Source organism: Scyliorhinus torazame, chromosome 4 (genome assembly GCF_047496885.1).
Source record: "Scyliorhinus torazame isolate Kashiwa2021f chromosome 4, sScyTor2.1, whole genome shotgun sequence".
Lineage (NCBI taxonomy): Eukaryota > Metazoa > Chordata > Chondrichthyes > Carcharhiniformes > Scyliorhinidae > Scyliorhinus > Scyliorhinus torazame.
The window spans coordinates 85,407,310-85,430,616 of record NC_092710.1 but is presented as its reverse complement, the minus strand read 5'-3'; positions in this window follow the sequence as shown (position 1 = coordinate 85,430,616).

The window sequence follows — 23,307 nt, the reverse complement described above, 5'->3', positions numbered from 1 at the left end:
TCTGTCTCTCACTCACTGTCTCTGTCTCTCACTCACTGCCTCTCACTCACTGTCTCTGTCTCTCACTCACTGTCTCTGTCTCTCACTCACTGTGTCTGTCACTCTCTCACTGTCTCTCACTCACTGTCTCTATCTCTCACTCACTGTCTCTGTCTCTCACTCACTGTCTCTCACTCACTGCCTCTGTCTCTCACTCACTGTCTCTCACTCACTGTCTCTCACTCACTTTCTCTCACTCACAGTCTCTGTCTCTCACTCACTGTCTCTGTCTCTCACTCACTGCCTCTCACTCACTGTCTCTGTCTCTCACTCACTGTCTCTCACTCACTGTCTCACACTCACTGACTCTCTCTCTCATTCACTGTCTCTGTCTCTCACTCACTGTCTCTGTCTCTCACTCACTGTCTCTGTCTCTCACGCACTGTCTCTCACTCACTGTCTCTGTCTCTCACTCACTGTCTCTGTCTCTAACTCACTGTCTCTGTCTCTCACTCACTGTCTCCGTCTCTCACTCACTGTCTCTGTCTCTCATTCACAGTCTCTCACTCACTGTCTCTCACTCACTGTCTCTGTCTCTCACTCACTGTCTCTGTCTCTCACTCACTGTCTCTGTCTCTCACTCACTGCCTCTGTCTCTCACTCACTGTCTCTCTCTCTCACTCACTGTCTCTGTCCCTCACTCACTGTCTCTGTCTCTCTCTCACTGTCTCTGTCTCACACTCACTGTCTCTGTCTCACACTCACTGTCTCTGTCTCTCACTCACTGTCTCCGTCTCTCACTCACTGTCTCTGTCTCTCACACACTGTCTCTGTCTCTCACTCACTGCCTCTCACTCACTGTCTCTGTCTCTCACTCACTGTCTCTCTCTCTCGCTCACTGTCTCTGTCTCTCACTCACTGTCTCTGTCTCTCACTCACTGTCTCTGCCTCTCACTCACTGTCTCTGTCTCTCACTCACTGTCTCTGTCTCTCACACACTGTCTCTGTCTCTCACACACTGTCTCTCACCTGCTGTCTCTGTCTCTCACTCACTGTCTCTCCCTCTCACTCACTGTCTCTCACTCACTGTCTCTATCTCTCACTCACTGTCTCTGTCTCTCACTCACTGTCTCTGTCTCTCACTCACTGTCTCTGTCTCTCACTCACTGTCTCTGTCTCTCACTCACTGCCTCTGTCTCTCACTCACTGCCTCTCTCACTCACTCACTGTCTCTGTCTCTCACTCACTGTCTCAGTCTCTCACTCTCTGTCTCTCACTCACTGACTCTGTCTCTCACTCACTGTCTCTGTCTCACACTCACTGTCTCTGTCTCTCTCTCACTGTCTCTGTCTCTCACTCACTGTCTCTGTGTCTCACTCACTGTCTCTGTCTCTCACTCACTGTCTCTGTCTCACACTCACTGTCTCTGTCTCACACTCACTGTCTCTGTCTCACACTCACTGCCTCTCACTCACTGTCTCTGTCTCTCACTCACTGTCTCTCACTCACTGTCTCTGCCTCTCACTCACTGTCTCCGTCTCTCACTCACTGTCTCTCACTCACTGTCTCTATCTTTCACTCACTGCCTCTGTCTCTCACTCACTGTCTCTCTCTCTCTCACTCACTGTCTCTGTCTCTCACTCACTGTCTCCGTCTCTCACTCACTGTCTCTGCCTCTCACTCACTGTCTCTGTCTCTCACTCACTGTCCCTGTCTCTCACTCACTGTCTCTGTCTCTCACTCACTGTCTGTGTCTCTCACTCACTGTCTCTCACGCACTGTCTCTCACTCACTATCTCTGTCTCTCACTCACTGTCTCTCACTCACTGTCTCTGTGTCTCACTCACTGTCTCTCACTCACTGTCTCTCACTCACTGTCTCTCACTCACTGTCTCTGTCTCTCACTCACTGTCTCTTTCTCTCACTCACTGCCTCTGTCTCTCACTCACTGTCGCTGTCTCTCACTCACTGCCTCTCACTCACTGTCTCTGTCTCTCACTCACTGTCTCTGTCTCTCACTCACTGTCTCTGTCTCTCTCACTCACTGTCTCTGTCTCTCACTCACTGTCTCTGTCTCTCACTCACTGTCTCTGTCTCTCACTCACTGTCTCTCACTCACTGTCTCTGTCTCTCACTCACTGTCTCTGTCTCACACTCACTGTCTTTGTCTCTCACGCACTGTCTCTCACTCACTGTCTCTGTCTCTCACTCACTGTCTCTGTCTCTAACTCACTGTCTCTGTCTCTCACTCACTGTCTCCGTCTCTCACTCACTGTCTCTGTCTCTCATTCACAGTCTCTCACTCACTGTCTCTCACTCACTGTCTCTGTCTCTCACTCACTGTCTCTGTCTCTCACTCACTGTCTCTGTCTCTCACTCACTGCCTCTGTCTCTCACTCACTGTCTCTCTCTCTCACTCACTGTCTCTGTCCCTCACTCACTGTCTCTGTCTGTCTCTCACTGTCTCTGTCTCACACTCACTGTCTCTGTCTCACACTCACTGTCTCTGTCTCACACTCACTGTCTCTGTCTCTCACTCACTGTCTCCGTCTCTCACTCACTGTCTCTGTCTCTCATCCACAGTCTCTGTCTCTCACTCACTGTCTCTGTCTCTCACTCACTGTCTCTGTCTCTCACTCACTGTCTCTGTCTCTCACTCACTGTCTCTGTCTCTCACTCACTGTCTCTGTCTCTCACTCACTGTCTCTGTCTCACTCACTCTCTCTCTCTCTCGCTCACTGTCTCTGTCTCTCACTCACTGTCTCTGTCTCTCACTCACTGTCTCTGCCTCTCACTCACTGTCTCTGTCTCTCACTCACTGTCTCTGTCTCTCACACACTGTCTCTGTCTCTCACACACTGTCTCTGTCTCTCACTCACTGTCTCTCACTCGCTGTCTCTGTCTCTCACTCACTGTCTCTCCCTCTCACTCACTGTCTCTCACTCACTGTCTCTATCTCTCACTCACTGTCTCTGTCTCTCACTCACTGTCTCTGTCTCTCACTCACTGTCTCTCACTCACTGCCTCTGTCTCTCACTCACTGTCTCTGTCTCTCACTCACTGTCTCTGTCTCTCACTCACTGTTTCTGTCTCTCACTCACTGCCTCTCACTCACTGCCTCTGTCTCTCATTCACTGTCTCTCACTCACTGTCTCTCACTCACTTTCTCTCACTCACTGTCTCTGTCTCTCACTCACTGTCTCTGTCTCTCACTCACTGCCTCTCACTCACTGTCTCTGTCTCTCACTCACTGTCTCTCACTCACTGTCTCACACTCACTGACTCTCTCTCTCACTCACTGTCTCTGTCTCTCACTCACTGTCTCTGTCTCTCACTCACTGTCTCTGTCTCTCACTCACTGTCTCTGTCTCACACTCACTGACTCCATCTCTCACTCACTGTCTCTCACTCACTCACTGTCTCTCACTCACTGTCTCTGTCTCTCACTCACTGTCTCTGTCTCTCACTCACTGTCTCTGTCTCTCACTCACTGTCGCTGTCTCTCACTCCGTCTCTCACTGTCTCCATCTCTCACTCACTGTCTCTGTCTCACACTCACTGTCTCTGTCTCTCACTCACTGCCTCTGTCTCTCACTCACTGCCTCTCTCACTCACTCACTGTCTCTGTCTCTCACTCACTGTCTCAGTCTCTCACTTTCTGTCTCTCACTCACTGACTCTGTCTCTCACTCACTGTCTCTGTCTCACACTCACTGTCTCTGTCTCTCACTCACTGTCTCTGTGTCTCACTCACTGTCTCTGTGTCTCACTCACTGTCTCTGTCTCACACTCACTTTCTCTGTCTCTCACTCACAGTCTGTCACTCACTCTCTCTGTCTCTCACTCACTGTCTCTGTCTCTCACTCACTGTCTCTGTCTCACACTCACTGCCTCTCACTCACTGTCTCTGTCTCTCACTCACTGTCTCTCACTCACTGTCTCTGCCTCTCACTCACTGTCTCCGTCTCTCACTCACTGTCTCTCACTCACTGTCTCTGTCTTTCACTCACTGCCTCTGTCTCTCACTCACTGTCTCTCTCTCTCTCACTCACTGTCTCTGTCTCTCACTCACTGTCTCCGTCTCTCACTCACTGTCTCTGCCTCTCACTCACTGTCTCTGTCTCTCACTCACTGTCTCTGTCTCTCACTCACTGTCTCTCACGCACTGTCTCTCACTCACTATCTCTGTCTCTCACTCACTGTCTCTCACTCACTGTCTCTGTGTCTCACTCACTGTCTCTCACTCACTGTCTCTCACTCACTGTCTCTCACTCACTGTCTCTGTCTCTCACTCACTGTCTCTTTCTCTCACTCACTGCCTCTGTCTCTCACTCACTGTCTCTGTCTCTCACTCACTGTCTCTGTCTCTCACTCACTGTCTCTGTCTCTCACTCACTGCCTCTCACTCACTGTCTCTGTCTCTCACTCACTGTCTCTGTCTCTCACTCACTGTCTCTGTCTCTCTCACTCACTGTCTCTGTCTCTCACTCACTGTCTCTGTCTCTCACTCACTGTCTCTGTCTCTCACTCACTGTCTCTGTCTCACACTCACTGTCTCTGTCTCACACTCACTGTCTCTGTCTCACACTCACTGTCTCTGTCTCTCACTCACTGTCTCTGTCTCTCACTCACTGCCTCTCACTCACTGTCTCTGTCTCTCACTCACTGTCTCTGTCTCTCACTCACTGTGTCTGTCACTCTCTCACTGTCTCTCACTCACTGTCTCTATCTCTCACTCACTGTCTCTGTCTCTCACTCACTGTCTCTCACTCACTGTCTCTGTCTCTCACTCACTGTCTCTCACTCAATGCCTCAGTCTCTCACTCACTGTCTCTGTCTCTCACTCACTGTCTCTGTCTCTCACTCACTGTCTCTGTCTCTCACTCACTGTCTCTGTCTCTCACTCACTGTCTCTGTCTCTCACTCACTGTCTCTGTCTCTCACTCACGGTCTCTGACTCTCACTCACTGTCTCTGTCTCTCACTCACTGTCTCCGTCTCTCACTCACTGTCTCTGTCTCTCATTCACAGTCTCTCACTCACTGTCACTGTCTCTCACTCACTGTCTCTGTCTCTCACTCACTGTCTCTGTCTCTCACTCACTGCCTCTCACTCACTGTCTCTGTCTCTCACTCACTGTCTCTGTCTCTCACTCACTGTGTCTGTCACTCTCTCACTGTCTCTCACTCACTGTCTCTATCTCTCACTCACTGTCTCTGTCTCTCACTCACTGTCTCTCACTCACTGCCTCTGTCTCTCACTCACTGTCTCTCACTCACTGTCTCTCACTCACTTTCTCTCACTCACAGTCTCTGTCTCTCACTCACTGTCTCTGTCTCTCACTCACTGCCTCTCACTCACTGTCTCTGTCTCTCACTCACTGTCTCTCACTCACTGTCTCACACTCACTGACTCTCTCTCTCATTCACTGTCTCTGTCTCTCACTCACTGTCTCTGTCTCTCACTCACTGTCTCTGTCTCTCACGCACTGTCTCTCACTCACTGTCTCTGTCTCTCACTCACTGTCTCTGTCTCTAACTCACTGTCTCTGTCTCTCACTCACTGTCTCCGTCTCTCACTCACTGTCTCTGTCTCTCATTCACAGTCTCTCACTCACTGTCTCTCACTCACTGTCTCTGTCTCTCACTCACTGTCTCTGTCTCTCACTCACTGTCTCTGTCTCTCACTCACTGCCTCTGTCTCTCACTCACTGTCTCTCTCTCTCACTCACTGTCTCTGTCCCTCACTCACTGTCTCTGTCTCTCTCTCACTGTCTCTGTCTCACACTCACTGTCTCTGTCTCACACTCACTGTCTCTGTCTCACACTCATTGTCTCTGTCTCTCACTCACTGTCTCCATCTCTCACTCACTGTCTCTGTCTCTCACACACTGTCTCTGTCTCTCACTCACTGCCTCTCACTCACTGTCTCTGTCTCTCACTCACTGTCTCTCTCTCTCGCTCACTGTCTCTGTCTCTCACTCACTGTCTCTGTCTCTCACTCACTGTCTCTGCCTCTCACTCACTGTCTCTGTCTCTCACTCACTGTCTCTGTCTCTCACACACTGTCTCTGTCTCTCACACACTGTCTCTCACCTGCTGTCTCTGTCTCTCACTCACTGTCTCTCCCTCTCACTCACTGTCTCTCACTCACTGTCTCTATCTCTCACTCACTGTCTCTGTCTCTCACTCACTGTCTCTCACTCACTGTCTCTGTCTCTCACTCACTGTCTCTCACTCACTGCCTCAGTCTCTCACTCACTGCCTCTGTCTCTCACTCACTGTCTCTGTCTCTCACTCACGGTCTCTGTCTCTCACTCACTGTCTCTCACTCACTGCCTCTGTCTCTCACTCACTGTCTCTGTCTCTCACTCACTGTCTCTGTCTCTCACTCACTGTCTCTGTCTCTCACTCACTGTTACTGTCTCTCACTCACTGCCTCTCACTCACTGCCTCTGTCTCTCACTCACTGTCTCTCACTCACTGTCTCTGTCTCTCACTCTCTGTCTCTCACTCACTGTCTCACACTCACTGACTCTCTCTCTCACTCACTGTCTCTGTCTCTCACTCACTGTCTCTGTCTCTCACTCACTGTCTCTGTCTCTCACTCACTGTCTCTGTCTCTCACTCACTGTCTCTGTCTCACACTCACTGACTCCATCTCTCACTCACTGTCTCTCACTCACTCACTGTCTCTCACTCACTGTCTCTGTCACTCACTCACTGTCTCTGTCTCTCACTCACTGTCTCTGTCTCTCACTCACTGTCTCTGTCTCTCACTCACTGCCTCTGTCTCTCACTCACTGTCTCTCTATCTCACTCACTGTCTCTGTCCCTCACTCACTGTATCTGTCTCTCTCTCACTGTCTCTGTCTCTCACTCACTGTCTCTCACTCACTGTCTCTCACTCACTGTCTCTCACTCACTGTCTCTCACTCACTGTCTCTCACTCTCTGCCTCTGTCTCTCACTCACTGTCTCTCTCTCTCACTCACTGTCTCTCTCTCTCACTCACTGTCTCTCACTCACTGTCTCTGTCTCTCACTCACTGTCTCTGTCTTTCACTCACTGTCTCTGTCCCTCACTCACTGCCTCTGTCTCTCACTCACTGCCTCTGTCTCTCACTCACTGCCTCTGTCTCTCACTCACTGTCTCTGTCTCTCACTCACTGTCTCTGTCCCTCACTCACTGTCTCTGTCTCTCGCTCACTGTCTCTGTCTCTCGCTCACTCTCTCTGTCTCTCGCTTACTGTCTATGTCTCTCACTCACTGCCTCTGTCTCTCACTCACTGCCTCTGTCTCTCACTCACTGTCTCTGTCCCTCACTCACTGTCTCTGTCCCTCACTCACTGTCTCTGTCTCTCACTCACTGTATCTGTCTCTCACTCACTGTCTCTCACTCACTGTCTCTCACTCACTCACTGTCTCTCACTCACTGTCTCTGTCTCTCACTCACTGTCTCCGTCTCTCTCTCACTGTCTCTGTCTCTCACTCACTGTCTCTCACCCACAGTCTCTCACTCACTGTCACTCACTCACTGTCTCTCACACACTGTCACTCACACACTGTCTCTAACTGACTGTGTCTGTCACTCACTCACTGTCTCTGTCTCTCACTCACTGTCTCTGTCTCTCACTCACTGTCTCTCACCCACAGTCTCTCACTCACTGTCACTCACTCACTGTCTCTGTCTCACACTCACTGTCTCTCACTCACTGTCTCTCACTCACTGTCTCTCACTCACTGTCTTTCACTCACTGTCTCTGTCTCTCACTCACTGTCTCTCTCTCTCACTCACTGTCTCTCTCTCTCACTCACTGTCTCTCTCACTCACTGTCTCTCACTCACTGTCTCTGTCTCTCACTCACTGTCTCTGTCTCTCACTCACTGCCTCTGTCTCTCACTCACCGTCTCTCTCTCTCACTCACTGTCTCTCTCACTCACTGTCTCTCACTCACTGTCTCTGTCTCTCACTCACTGTCTCTGTCTCTCACTCACTGTCTCTGTCTCTCACTCACTGCCTCTGTCTCTCACTCACTGTCTCTCTCTCTCACTCACTGTCTCTCTCTCTCACTCACTGTCTCTCTCTCTCACTCACTGTCTCTCTCACTCACTGTCTCTCACTCACTGTCTCTGTCTCTCACTCACTGTCTCTGTCTCTCACTCACTGCCTCTGTCTCTCACTCACTGTCTCTCTCTCTCATTCACTGTCTCTTTCCCTCACTCACTGTCTCTGTCTCTCACTCACTGTCTCTGTCTCTCACTCACTGTCTCTCACTCACTGTCTCTCACTCACTGTCTCTCACTCACTGTCTCTCACTCACTGTCTCTCACTCACAGTCTCTCACTCACTGTCTCTCATTCACTGTCTCTGCCTCTTACTCACTGTCTCCGTCTCTCACTCACTGTGTCCGTCTCTCACTCACTGTCTCTGTCTCTCACTCACTGTCTCCGTCTCTCACTCACTGTCTCTGTCTCTCACTCACTGTCTCTCACCCACAGTCTCTCACTCACTGTCACTCACTCACTGTCTCTCACACACTGTCACTCACACACTGTCACTCACACACTGTCTCTAACTGACTGTGTCTGTCACTCACTCACTGTCTCTGTCTCTCACTCACTGTCTCTGTCCCTCACTCACTGTCTCTGTCTCTCACTCACTGTCTCTGTCTCTCACTCACTGTCTCTCACCCACAGTCTCTCACTCACTGTCACTCACTCACTGTCTCTGTCTCACACTCACTGTCTCTCACTCACTGTCTCTCACTCACTGTCTCTCACTCACAGTCTCTCACTCACAGTCTCTCACTCACAGTCTCTCACTCACTGTCTCTGTCTCTCACTCACTGTCTCTGTCTCTCTCACTCACTGTCTCTCTCTCTCACTCACTGTCTCTCACTCACTGTCTCTGTCTCTCACTCACTGTCTCTGTCTCTCACTCACTGCCTCTGTCTCTCACTCACTGTCTCTCTCTCTCATTCACTGTCTCTTTCCCTCACTCACTGTCTCTGTCTCTCACTCACTGTCTCTGTCTCTCACTCACTGTCTCTGTCTCTCACTCACTGTCTCTCACTCACTGACTCTGTCTCTCACTCACTGTCTCTGTCTCTCACTCACTGTCTCTGTCTCTCACTCACTGTCTCTGACTCACTGTCTCTGTCTCTCACTCACTGTCTCTGTCTCTCACTCACTGTCTCTGTCTCTCACTCACTGTCTCTCTCTCACTGTCTCCGTCTCTCACTCACTGTCTCTCACTCACTGCCTCTGTCTCTCACTCACTGTCTCTCACTCACTGTCTCGGTCCCTCACTCACTGTCTCTGTCTCTCACTCACTGTCTCTGTCTCTCTCTCACTGTCTCTGTCTCTCTCTCACTGTCTCCGTCTCTCACTCACTGTCTCTCACTCACTGTCTCGGTCCCTCACTCACTGCCTCTGTCTCTCACTCACTGTCTCTCTATCTCACTCACTGTCTCTGTCCCTCACTCACTGTATCTGTCTCTCTCTCACTGTCTCTGTCTCTCACTCACTGTCTCTCACTCACTGTCTCTCACTCACTGTCTCTCACTCACTGTCTCTCACTCACTGTCTCTCACTCTCTGCCTCTGTCTCTCACTCACTGTCTCTCTCTCTCACTCACTGTCTCTCTCTCTCACTCACTGTCTCTCACTCACTGTCTCTGTCTCTCACTCACTGTCTCTGTCTTTCACTCACTGTCTCTGTCCCTCACTCACTGCCTCTGTCTCTCACTCACTGCCTCTGTCTCTCACTCACTGCCTCTGTCTCTCACTCACTGTCTCTGTCTCTCACTCACTGTCTCTGTCCCTCACTCACTGTCTCTGTCTCTCGCTCACTGTCTCTGTCTCTCGCTCACTCTCTCTGTCTCTCGCTTACTGTCTATGTCTCTCACTCACTGCCTCTGTCTCTCACTCACTGCCTCTGTCTCTCACTCACTGTCTCTGTCCCTCACTCACTGTCTCTGTCCCTCACTCACTGTCTCTGTCTCTCACTCACTGTATCTGTCTCTCACTCACTGTCTCTCACTCACTGTCTCTCACTCACTCACTGTCTCTCACTCACTGTCTCTGTCTCTCACTCACTGTCTCCGTCTCTCTCTCACTGTCTCTGTCTCTCACTCACTGTCTCTCACCCACAGTCTCTCACTCACTGTCACTCACTCACTGTCTCTCACACACTGTCACTCACACACTGTCTCTAACTGACTGTGTCTGTCACTCACTCACTGTCTCTGTCTCTCACTCACTGTCTCTGTCTCTCACTCACTGTCTCTCACCCACAGTCTCTCACTCACTGTCACTCACTCACTGTCTCTGTCTCACACTCACTGTCTCTCACTCACTGTCTCTCACTCACTGTCTCTCACTCACTGTCTTTCACTCACTGTCTCTGTCTCTCACTCACTGTCTCTCTCTCTCACTCACTGTCTCTCTCTCTCACTCACTGTCTCTCTCACTCACTGTCTCTCACTCACTGTCTCTGTCTCTCACTCACTGTCTCTGTCTCTCACTCACTGCCTCTGTCTCTCACTCACCGTCTCTCTCTCTCACTCACTGTCTCTCTCACTCACTGTCTCTCACTCACTGTCTCTGTCTCTCACTCACTGTCTCTGTCTCTCACTCACTGTCTCTGTCTCTCACTCACTGCCTCTGTCTCTCACTCACTGTCTCTCTCTCTCACTCACTGTCTCTGTCTCTCACTCACTGTCTCTCTCTCTCACTCACTGTCTCTCTCACTCACTGTCTCTCACTCACTGTCTCTGTCTCTCACTCACTGTCTCTGTCTCTCACTCACTGCCTCTGTCTCTCACTCACTGTCTCTCTCTCTCATTCACTGTCTCTTTCCCTCACTCACTGTCTCTGTCTCTCACTCACTGTCTCTGTCTCTCACTCACTGTCTCTCACTCACTGTCTCTCACTCACTGTCTCTCACTCACTGTCTCTCACTCACTGTCTCTCACTCACAGTCTCTCACTCACTGTCTCTCATTCACTGTCTCTGCCTCTTACTCACTGTCTCCGTCTCTCACTCACTGTGTCCGTCTCTCACTCACTGTCTCTGTCTCTCACTCACTGTCTCCGTCTCTCACTCACTGTCTCTGTCTCTCACTCACTGTCTCTCACCCACAGTCTCTCACTCACTGTCACTCACTCACTGTCTCTCACACACTGTCACTCACACACTGTCACTCACACACTGTCTCTAACTGACTGTGTCTGTCACTCACTCACTGTCTCTGTCTCTCACTCACTGTCTCTGTCCCTCACTCACTGTCTCTGTCTCTCACTCACTGTCTCTGTCTCTCACTCACTGTCTCTCACCCACAGTCTCTCACTCACTGTCACTCACTCACTGTCTCTGTCTCACACTCACTGTCTCTCACTCACTGTCTCTCACTCACAGTCTCTCACTCACAGTCTCTCACTCACAGTCTCTCACTCACAGTCTCTCACTCACTGTCTCTGTCTCTCACTCACTGTCTCTGTCTCTCTCACTCACTGTCTCTCTCTCTCACTCACTGTCTCTCACTCACTGTCTCTGTCTCTCACTCACTGTCTCTGTCTCTCACTCACTGCCTCTGTCTCTCACTCACTGTCTCTCTCTCTCATTCACTGTCTCTTTCCCTCACTCACTGTCTCTGTCTCTCACTCACTGTCTCTGTCTCTCACTCACTGTCTCTGTCTCTCACTCACTGTCTCTCACTCACTGACTCTGTCTCTCACTCACTGTCTCTGTCTCTCACTCACTGTCTCTGTCTCTCACTCACTGTCTCTGACTCACTGTCTCTGTCTCTCACTCACTGTCTCTGTCTCTCACTCACTGTCTCTGTCTCTCACTCACTGTCTCTCTCTCACTGTCTCCGTCTCTCACTCACTGTCTCTCACTCACTGCCTCTGTCTCTCACTCACTGTCTCTCACTCACTGTCTCGGTCCCTCACTCACTGTCTCTGTCTCTCACTCACTGTCTCTGTCTCTCTCTCACTGTCTCTGTCTCTCTCTCACTGTCTCCGTCTCTCACTCACTGTCTCTCACTCACTGTCTCGGTCCCTCACTCACTGTCTCTGTCTCTCACTCACTGTCTCTGTCTCTCACTCACTGTCTCTGTCTCTCACTCACTGTCTCTCACTCACTGTCTCTCACTCACTGTCTCTGACTCACTGTCTCTGACTCACTGTCTCTGTCTCTCACTCACTGTCTCCGTCTCTCACTCACTGTCTCCATCTCTCACTCACTGTCTCTCACTCACTGTCTCCGTCTCTCACTCACTGTCTCTGTCTCTCACTCACTGTGTCTGTCACTCACTCACGGTCTCTGTCTCTCACTCACTGTCTCTGTCTCTCACTCACTGTCTCTCACTCACTGTCTCTGTCTCTCACTCACTGTCTCTGTCTCTCACTCACTGTCGCTGTCTCTGACTCACTGCCTCTCACTCACTGTCTCTGTCTCTCACTCACTGTCACTGTCTCTGTCTCTCACTCACTGTCTCTCACTCACTGTCTCTGTCTCTCACTCACTGTCTCTGTCTCTCACTCACTGTCTCTGTCTCTCTCTCACTGTCTCTGTCTCTCACTCACTGTCTCTCACTCACTGTCTCTCACTCACTGTCTCTCACTCACTGTCTCTCACTCACTGTCTCTCACTCACAGTCTCTCACTCACTGTCTCTCATTCACTGTCTCTGCCTCTTACTCACTGTCTCCGTCTCTCACTCACTGTGTCCGTCTCTCACTCACTGTCTCTGTCTCTCACTCACTGTCTCCGTCTCTCACTCACTGTCTCTGTCTCTCACTCACTGTCTCTCACCCACAGTCTCTCACTCACTGTCACTCACTCACTGTCTCTCACACACTGTCACTCACACACTGTCACTCACACACTGTCTCTAACTGACTGTGTCTGTCACTCACTCACTGTCTCTGTCTCTCACTCACTGTCTCTGTCCCTCACTCACTGTCTCTGTCTCTCACTCACTGTCTCTGTCTCTCACTCACTGTCTCTCACCCACAGTCTCTCACTCACTGTCACTCACTCACTGTCTCTGTCTCACACTCACTGTCTCTCACTCACTGTCTCTCACTCACTGTCTCTCACTCACTGTCTCTCACTCACAGTCTCTCACTCACAGTCTCTCACTCACAGTCTCTCACTCACTGTCTCTGTCTCTCACTCACTGTCTCTGTCTCTCTCACTCACTGTCTCTCTCTCTCACTCACTGTCTCTCACTCACTGTCTCTGTCTCTCACTCACTGTCTCTGTCTCTCACTCACTGCCTCTGTCTCTCACTCACTGTCTCTCTCTCTCATTCACTGTCTCTTTCCCTCACTCACTGTCTCTGTCTCTCACTCACTGTCTCTGTCTCTCACTCACTGTCTCTGTCTCTCACTCACTGTCTCTGTCTCTCACTCACTGTCTCTGTCTCTCACTCACTGTCTCTGTCTCTCACTCACTGTCTCTGTCTCTCACTCACTGTCTCTGACTCACTGTCTCTGTCTCTCACTCACTGTCTCTGTCTCTCACTCACTGTCTCTGTCTCTCACTCACTGTCTCTCTCTCACTGTCTCCGTCTCTCACTCACTGTCTCTCACTCACTGCCTCTGTCTCTCACTCACTGTCTCTCACTCACTGTCTCGGTCCCTCACTCACTGTCTCTGTCTCTCACTCACTGTCTCTGTCTCTCTCTCACTGTCTCTGTCTCTCTCTCACTGTCTCCGTCTCTCACTCACTGTCTCTCACTCACTGTCTCGGTCCCTCACTCACTGTCTCGGTCCCTCACTCACTGTCTCTGTCTCTCACTCACTGTCTCTGTCTCTCACTCACTGTCTCTGTCTCTCACTCACTGTCTCTCACTCACTGTCTCTCACTCACTGTCTCTGACTCACTGTCTCTGACTCACTGTCTCTGTCTCTCACTCACTGTCTCCGTCTCTCACTCACTGTCTCCATCTCTCACTCACTGTCTCTCACTCACTGTCTCCGTCTCTCACTCACTGTCTCTGTCTCTCACCGTCTCTCACAAACTGTCTCTGTCTCTCACTCACTGTCTCTGTCTCTCACTCACTGTGTCTGTCACTCACTCACGGTCTCTGTCTCTCACTCACTGTCTCTGTCTCTCACTCACTGTCTCTCACTCACTGTCTCTGTCTCTCACTCACTGTCTCTGTCTCTCACTCACTGTCGCTGTCTCTGACTCACTGCCTCTCACTCACTGTCTCTGTCTCTCACTCACTGTCACTGTCTCTGTCTCTCACTCACTGTCTCTCACTCACTGTCTCTCACTCACTGTCTCTGTCTCTCACTCACTGTCTCTGTCTCTCACTCACTGTCTCTGTCTCTCTCTCACTGTCTCTGTCTCTCACTCACTGTCTCTCACTCACTGTCTCTCACTCACTGTCTCTCACTCACTGTCTCTCACTCACTGTCTCTCACTCACTGTCTCTCACTCTCTGCCTCTGTCTCTCACTCACTGTCTCTCTCTCTCACTCACTGTCTTTGTCTCTCACTCACTGTCTCTCACTCACTGTCTCTGTCTCTCACTCACTGTCTCTGTCTCTCACTCACTGTCTCTGCCTCTCACTCACTGTCTCTCACTCACTGCCTCTGTCTCTCACTCACTGTCTCTCTCTCTCACTCACTGTCTCTCTCTCTCACTCACTGTCTCTGACCCTCACTCACTGTCTCTGTCCCTCACTCACTGTCTCTGTCTCTCGCTCACTGTCTCTGTCTCTCGCTTACTGTCTATGTCTCTCACTCACTGCCTCTGTCTTTCACTCACTGTCTCTGTCTCTCACTCACTGCCTCTGTCTCTCACTCACTGTCTCTCTCTCTCTCACTCACTGTCTCTCTCACTCACTGTCTCTCACTCACTGTCTCTGTCTCTCACTCACTGTCTCTGTCTCTCACTCACTGCCTCTGTCTCTCACTCACTGTCTCTCTCTCTCACTCACTGTCTCTCTCTCTCACTCACTGTCTCTCTCACTCACTGTCTCTCACTCACTGTCTCTGTCTCTCACTCACTGTCTCTGTCTCTCACTCACTGCCTCTGTCTCTCACTCACTGTCTCTCTCTCTCATTCACTGTCTCTTTCCCTCACTCACTGTCTCTGTCTCTCACTCACTGTCTCTGTCTCTCACTCACTGTCTCTCACTCACTGTCTCTCACTCACTCTCTCTCACTCACTGTCTCTCACTCACTGTCTCTCATTCACTGTCTCTCATTCACTGTCTCTGCCTCTTACTCACTGTCTCCGTCTCTCACTCACTGTGTCCGTCTCTCACTCACTGTCTCTGTCTCTCACTCACTGTCTCCGTCTCTCACTCACTGTCTCTGTCTCTCACTCACTGTCTCTCACCCACAGTCTCTCACTCACTGTCACTCACTCACTGTCTCTCACACACTGTCACTCACACACTGTCACTCACACACTGTCTCTAACTGACTGTGTCTGTCACTCACTCACTGTCTCTGTCTCTCACTCACTGTCTCTGTCCCTCACTCACTGTCTCTGTCTCTCACTCACTGTCTCTGTCTCTCACTCACTGTCTCTCACCCACAGTCTCTCACTCACTGTCACTCACTCACTGTCTCTGTCTCACACTCACTGTCTCTCGCTCACTGTCTCTCACTCACTGTCTCTCACTCACAGTCTCTCACTCACAGTCTCTCACTCACAGTCTCTCACTCACTGTCTCTGTCTCTCACTCACTGTCTCTGTCTCTGTCTCTCACTCACTGTCTCTCTCTCTCTCACTCACTGTCTCTCTCTCTCACTCACTGTCTCTCACTCACTGTCTCTGTCTCTCACTCACTGTCTCTGTCTCTCACTCACTGCCTCTGTCTCTCACTCACTGTCTCTCTCTCTCATTCACTGTCTCTTTCCCTCACTCACTGTCTCTGTCTCTCACTCACTGTCTCTGTCTCTCACTCACTGTCTCTGTCTCTCACTCACTGTCTCTCACTCACTGACTCTGTCTCTCACTCACTGTCTCTGTCTCTCACTCACTGTCTCTGTCTCTCACTCACTGTCTCTGACTCACTGTCTCTGTCTCTCACTCACTGTCTCTGTCTCTCACTCACTGTCTCTGTCTCTCACTCACTGTCTCTCTCTCACTGTCTCCGTCTCTCACTCACTGTCTCTCACTCACTGCCTCTGTCTCTCACTCACTGTCTCTCACTCACTGTCTCGGTCCCTCACTCACTGTCTCTGTCTCTCACTCACTGTCTCTGTCTCTCTCTCACTGTCTCTGTCTCTCTCTCACTGTCTCCGTCTCTCACTCACTGTCTCTCACTCACTGTCTCGGTCCCTCACTCACTGTCTCTGTCTCTCACTCACTGTCTCTGTCTCTCACTCACTGTCTCTGTCTCTCACTCACTGTCTCTCACTCACTGTCTCTCACTCACTGTCTCTGTCTCTCACTCACAGTCTCTCACTCACTGTCTCTCACTCACTGTCTCTCACTCACTGTCTCTGACTCACTGTCTCTGTCTCTCACTCACTGTCTCCGTCTCTCACTCACTGTCTCCATCTCTCACTCACTGTCTCTCACTCACTGTCTCCGTCTCTCACTCACTGTCTCTGTCTCTCACCGTCTCTCACAAACTGTCTCTGTCTCTCACTCACTGTCTCTGTCTCTCACTCACTGTGTCTGTCACTCACTCACGGTCTCTGTCTCTCACTCACTGTCTCTGTCTCTCACTCACTGTCTCTCACTCACTGTCTCTGTCTCTCACTCACTGTCTCTGTCTCTCACTCACTGTCGCTGTCTCTGACTCACTGCCTCTCACTCACTGTCTCTGTCTCTCACTCACTGTCACTGTCTCTGTCTCTCACTCACTGTCTCTCACTCACTGTCTCTCACTCACTGTCTCTCACTCACTGTCTCTGTCTCTCACTCACTGTCTCTGTCTCTCTCTCACTGTCTCTGTCTCTCACTCACTGTCTCTCACTCACTGTCTCTCACTCACTGTCTCTCACTCACTGTCTCTCACTCACTGTCTCTCACTCACTGTCTCTCACTCACTGTCTCTCACTCTCTGCCTCTGTCTCTCACTCACTGTCTCTCTCTCTCACTCACTGTCTTTGTCTCTCACTCACTGTCTCTCACTCACTGTCTCTGTCTCTCACTCACTGTCTCTGTCTCTCACTCACTGTCTCTGCCTCTCACTCACTGTCTCTGCCTCTCACTCACTGTCTCTCACTCACTGCCTCTGTCTCTCACTCACTGCCTCTGTCTCTCACTCACTGTCTCTGTCTCTCACTCACTGTCTCTCTCTCTCACTCACTGTCTCTCTCTCTCACTCACTGTCTCTGACCCTCACTCACTGTCTCTGTCCCTCACTCACTGTCTCTGTCTCTCGCTCACTGTCTCTGTCTCTCGCTTACTGTCTATGTCTCTCACTCACTGCCTCTGTCTTTCACTCACTGCCTCTGTCTCTCACTCACTGTCTCTGTCCCTCACTCACTGTCTCTGTCCCTCTCTCACTGTCTCTGTCTCTCACTCACTGTCTCTGTCTCTCACTCACTGTCTCTGTCTCTCACTCACGGTCTCTCACTCACTGTCTCTCACTCACTGTCTCTCACTCACTGTCTCTGCCTCTTACTCACTGTCTCCGTCTCTCACTCACTGTGTCCGTCTCTCACTCACTGTCTCTGTCTCTCACTCACTGTCTCTCACTCACTGTCTCCGTCTCTCACTCACTGTCTCTGTCTCTCACTCACTGTCTCTGTCTCTCACTCACTGTCTCTCACTCACTGTCTCTCACACACTGTCACTCACACACTGTCTCTAACTGATTGTGTCTGTCACTCACTCACTGTCTCTGTCTCTCACTCACTGCCTCTGTCTCTCACTCACTGTCTCTGTCCCTCACTCACTGTCTCTGTCCCTCTCTCACTGTCTCTGTCTCTCACTCACTGTCTCTGTCTCTCACTCACTGTCTCTGTCTCTCACTCACGGTCTCTCACTCACTGTCTCTCACTCACTGTCTCTCACTCACTGTCTCTGCCTCTTACTCACTGTCTCCGTCTCTCACTCACTGTGTCCGTCTCTCACTCACTGTCTCTGTCTCTCACTCACTGTCTCTCACTCACTGTCTCCGTCTCTCACTCACTGTCTCTGTCTCTCACTCACTGTCTCTGTCTCTCACTCACTGTCTTTCACTCACTGTCTCTGTCTCTCACTCACTGTCTCTCTCTCTCACTCACTGTCTCTCTCTCTCACTCACTGTCTCTCTCTCTCTCACTCACTGTCTCTCTCTCTCACTGTCTCTGTCTCTCACTCACTGCCTCTGTCTCTCACTCACTGTCTCTCTCTCATTCACTGTCTCTTTCCCTCACTCACTGTCTCTGTCTCTCACTCACTGTCTCTGTCTCTCACTCACTGTCTCTCACTCACTGACTCTGTCTCTCACTCACTGTCTCTGACTCACTGTCTCTGTCTCTCACTCACTGTCTCTGTCTCTCACTCACTGTCTCTGTCCCTCACTCACTGTCTCTGTCTCTCACTCACTGTCTCTGTCTCTCACTCACTGTCTCTGTCTCTCACTCACAGTCTCTCACTCACTGTCACTCACTCACTGTCTCTGTCTCACTGTCTCTCACTCACTGTCTTTCACTCACTGTCTCTGTCTCTCACTCACTGTCTCTCTCTCTTACTCACTGTCTCTCTCTCTCACTCACTGTCTCTCTCACTCACTGTCTCTCACTCACTGTCTCTCACTCACTGTCTCTGTCTCTCACTCACTGTCTCTGTCTCTCACTCACTGCCTCTGTCTCTCACTCACTGTCTCTCTCTCTCATTCACTGTCTCTTTCCCTCACTCACTGTCTCTGTCTCTCACTCACTGTCTCTGTCTCTCACTCACTGTCTCTCACTCACTGACTCTGTCCCTCACTCACTGTCTCTGTCTCTCACTCACTGTCTCTGACTCACTGTCTCTGTCTCTCACTCACTGTCTCTCACTCACTGTCTCTGTCTCTCACTCACTGTCTCTGTCTCTCACTCACTGTCTCTCTCTCACTGTCTCCGTCTCTCACTCACTGTCTCTCACTCACTGCCTCTGTCTCTCACTCACTGTCTCTCACTCACTGTCTCTCACTCACTGTCTCTCACTCACTCACTGTCTCTGTCTCTCACTCACTGTCTCTGTCTCTCACTCACTGTCTCTGTCTCTCTCTCACTGTCTCTGTCTCTCTCTCACTGTCTCCGTCTCTCACTCAATGTCTCTCACTCACTGTCTCTGTCTCTCACTCACTGTCTCTCACTCACTGTCTCTCACTCACTGTCTCTGTCTCTCACTCACAGTCTCTCACTCACTGTCTCTCACTCACTGTCTCTCACTCACTGTCTCTCACTCACTGTCTCTGACTCACTGTCTCTGTCTCTCACTCACTGTCTCCATCTCTCACTCACTGTCTCCGTCTCTCACTCACTGTCTCTCACTCACTGTCTCCGTCTCTCACTCATTGTCTCTGTCTCTCACTCACTGTCTCTCACAAACTGTCTCTGTCTCTCACTCACTGTCTCTGTCTCTCACTCACTGTGTCTGTCACTCACTCACTGTCTCTGTCTCTCACTCACTGTCTCTGTCTCTCACTCACTGTCTCTCACTCACTGTCTCTGTCTCTCACTCACTGTCTCTGTCTCTCACTCACTGTCGCTGTCTCTGACTCACTGCGTCTCACTCACTGTCTCTGTCTCTCACTCACTGTCACTGTCTCTTACTCACTGTCTCTCACTCACTGTCTCTCACTCACTGTCTCTCACTCACTGTCTCTCACTCACTGTCTCTCACTCACTGTCTCTCACTCACTGTCTCTCACTCACTGTCTCTGTCTCTCACTCACTGTCTCTGTCTCTCACTCACTGTCTCTGTCTCTCACTCGCTGTCTCTGTCTCTCTCTCACTGTCTCTGTCTCTCACTCACTGTCTATCACTCACTGTCTCTCACTCACTGTCTCTCACTCACTGTCTCTCACTCACTGTCTCTCACTCTCTGCCTCTGTCTCTCACTCACTGTCTCTCTCTCTCACTCACTGTCTTTGTCTCTCACTCACTGTCTCTCACTCACTGTCTCTGTCTCTCACTCACTGTCTCTGTCTCTCACTCACTGTCTCTGTCCCTCACTCACTGCCTCTGTCTCTCACTCACTGCCTCTGTCTCTCACTCACTGTCTCTGTCTCTCACTCACTGTCTCTCTCTCTCACTCACTGTCTCTCTCTCTCACTCACTGTCTCTGTCCCTCACTCACTGTCTCTGTCCCTCACTCACTGTCTCTGTCTCTCGCTCACTGTCTCTGTCTCTCGCTCACTGTCTCTGTCTCTCGCTTACTGTCTATGTCTCTCACTCACTGCCTCTGTCTCTCACTCACTGCCTCTGTCTCTCACTCACTGTCTCTGTCCCTCACTCACTGTCTCTGTCCCTCACTCACTGTCTCTGTCTCTCACTCACTGTCTCTGTCTGTCACTCACTGTCTCTGTCTCTCACTCACGGTCTCTCACTCACTGTCTCTCACTCACTGTCTCTCACTCACTGTCTCTCACTCACTGTCTCTCACTCACTGTCTCTCACTCACTGTCTCTGCCTCTTACTCACTGTCTCCGTCTCTCACTCACTGTGTCCGTCTCTCACTCACTGCCTCTGTCTCTCACTCACTGTCTCTCTCTCTCACTCACTGTCTCTGTCCCTCACTCACTGTCTCTGTCTCTCTCTCACTGTCTCTGTCTCACACTCACTGTCTCTGTCTCACACTCACTGTCTCTGTCTCACACTCACTGTCTCTGTCTCTCACTCACTGTCTCTGTCTCTCACTCACTGTCTCCGTCTCTCACTCACTGTCTCTGTCTCTCATTCACAGTCTCTGTCTCTCACTCACTGTCTCTGTCTCTCACTCACTGTCTCTGTCTCTCACTCACTGCCTCTCACTCACTGTCTCTGTCTCTCACTCACTGTCTCTCTCTCTCGCTCACTGTCTCTGTCTCTCACTCACTGTCTCTGTCTCTCACTCACTGTCTCTGTCTCTCACACACTGTCTCTGTCTCTCACACACTGTCTCTGTCTCTCACTCACTGTCTCTCCCTCTCACTCACTGTCTCTCACTCACTGTATCTATCTCTCACTCACTGTCTCTGTCTCTCACTCACTGTCTCTCACTCACTGTCTCTGTCTCTCACTCACTGTCTCTCACTCACTGCCTCAGTCTCTCACTCACTGTCTCTGTCTCTCACTCACTGTCTCTGTCTCTCACTCACTGTCTCTGTCTCTCACTCACTGTCTCTCACTCACTGCCTCTGTCTCTCACTCACTGTCTCTGTCTCTCACTCACTGTCTCTGTCTCTCACTCACTGTTTCTGTCTCTCACTCACTGCCTCTGTCTCTCACTCACTGTCTCTCACTCACTGTCTCTCACTCACTGTCTCTCACTCACTTTCTCTCACTCACTGTCTCTGTCTCTCACTCACTGTCTCTGTCTCTCACTCACTGCCTCTCACTCACTGTCTCTGTCTCTCACTCAATGTCTCTCACTCACTGTCTCACACTCACTGACTCTCTCTCTCACTCACTGTCTCTGTCTCTCACTCACTGTCTCTGTCTCTCACTCACTGTCTCAGTCTCTCACTCACTGTCTCTGTCTCACACTCACTGACTCCATCTCTCACTCACTGTCTCTCACTCACTCACTGTCTCTCAATCACTGTCTCTGTCTCTCACTCACTGTCTCTGTCTCTCACTCACTGTCTCTGTCTCTCACTCACTGCCTCTGTCTCTCACTCACTGTCTCTCTATCTCACTCACTGTCTCTGTCCCTCACTCACTGTCTCTGTCTCTCTCTCACTGTCTCTGTCTCTCACTCACTGTCTCTCACTCACTGTCTCTCACTCACTGTCTCTCACTCACTGTCTCTCACTCACTGTCTCTCACTCAGTGTCTCTCACTCACTGTCTCTCACTCTCTGCCTCTGTCTCTCACTCACTGTCTCTCTCTCTCACTCACTGTCTCTGTCTCTCACTCACTGTCTCTCACTCACTGTCTCTGTCTCTCACTCACTGTCTCTGTCTCTCACTCACTGTCTCTGTCTCTCACTCACTGTCTCTGTCCCTCACTCACTGCCTCTGTCTCTCACTCACTGCCTCTGTCTCTCACTCACTGTCTCTGTCTCTCATTCACTGTCTCTGTCTCTCATTCACTGTCTCTGTCCCTCACTCACTGTCTCTGTCTCTCGCTCACTGTCTCTGTCTCTCGCTCACTGTCTCTGTCTCTCGCTTACTGTCTATGTCTTTCACTCACTGCCTCTGTCTCTCACTCACTGCATCTGTCTCTCACTCACTGTCTCTGTCCCTCACTCACTGTCTCTGTCTCTCACTCACTGTCTCTGTCTCTCACTCACTGTCTCTCACTCACTGTCTCTCACTCACTGTCTCTCACTCACTGTCTCTCACTCAGTGTCTCTGCCTCTTACTCACTGTCTCCGTCTCTCACTCACTGTGTCCGTCTCTCACTCACTGTCTCTGTCTCTCACTCACTGTCTCCGTCTCTCACTCACTGTCTCTGTCTCTCACTCACTGTCTCTCACCCACAGTCTCTCACTCACTGTCACTCACTCACTGTCTCTCACACACTGTCACTCACACACTGTCACTCACACACTGTCACTCACACACTGTCTCTAACTGACTGTGTCTGTCACTCACTCACTGTCTCTGTCTCTCACTCACTGTCTCTGTCCCTCACTCACTGTCTCTGTCTCTCACTCACTGTCTCTGTCTCTCACTCACTGTCTCTCACCCACAGTCTCTCACTCACTGTCACTCACTCACTGTCTCCGTCTCTCACTCACTGTCTCTGTCTCTCACTGTCTCTCACAAACTGTCTCTGTCTCTCACTCACTGTCTCTGTCTCTCACTCACTGTGTCTGTCACTCACTCACGGTCTCTGTCTCTCACTCACTGTCTCTGTCTCTCACTCACTGTCTCACTCACTGTCTCTGTCTCTCACTCACTGTCTCTGTCTCTCACTCACTGTCGCTGTCTCTGACTCACTGCCTCTCACTCACTGTCTCTGTCTCTCACTCACTGTCACTGTCTCTGTCTCTCACTCACTGTCTCTCACTCACTGTCTCTCACTCACTGTCTCTCACTCACTGTCTCTGTCTCTCACTCACTGTCTCTGTCTCTCTATCACTGTCTCTGTCTCTCACTCACTGTCTCTCACTCACTGTCTCTCACTCACTGTCTCTCACTCTCTGCCTCTGTCTCTCACTCACTGTCTCTCTCTCTCACTCACTGTCTTTGTCTCTCACTCACTGTCTCTCACTCACTGTCTCT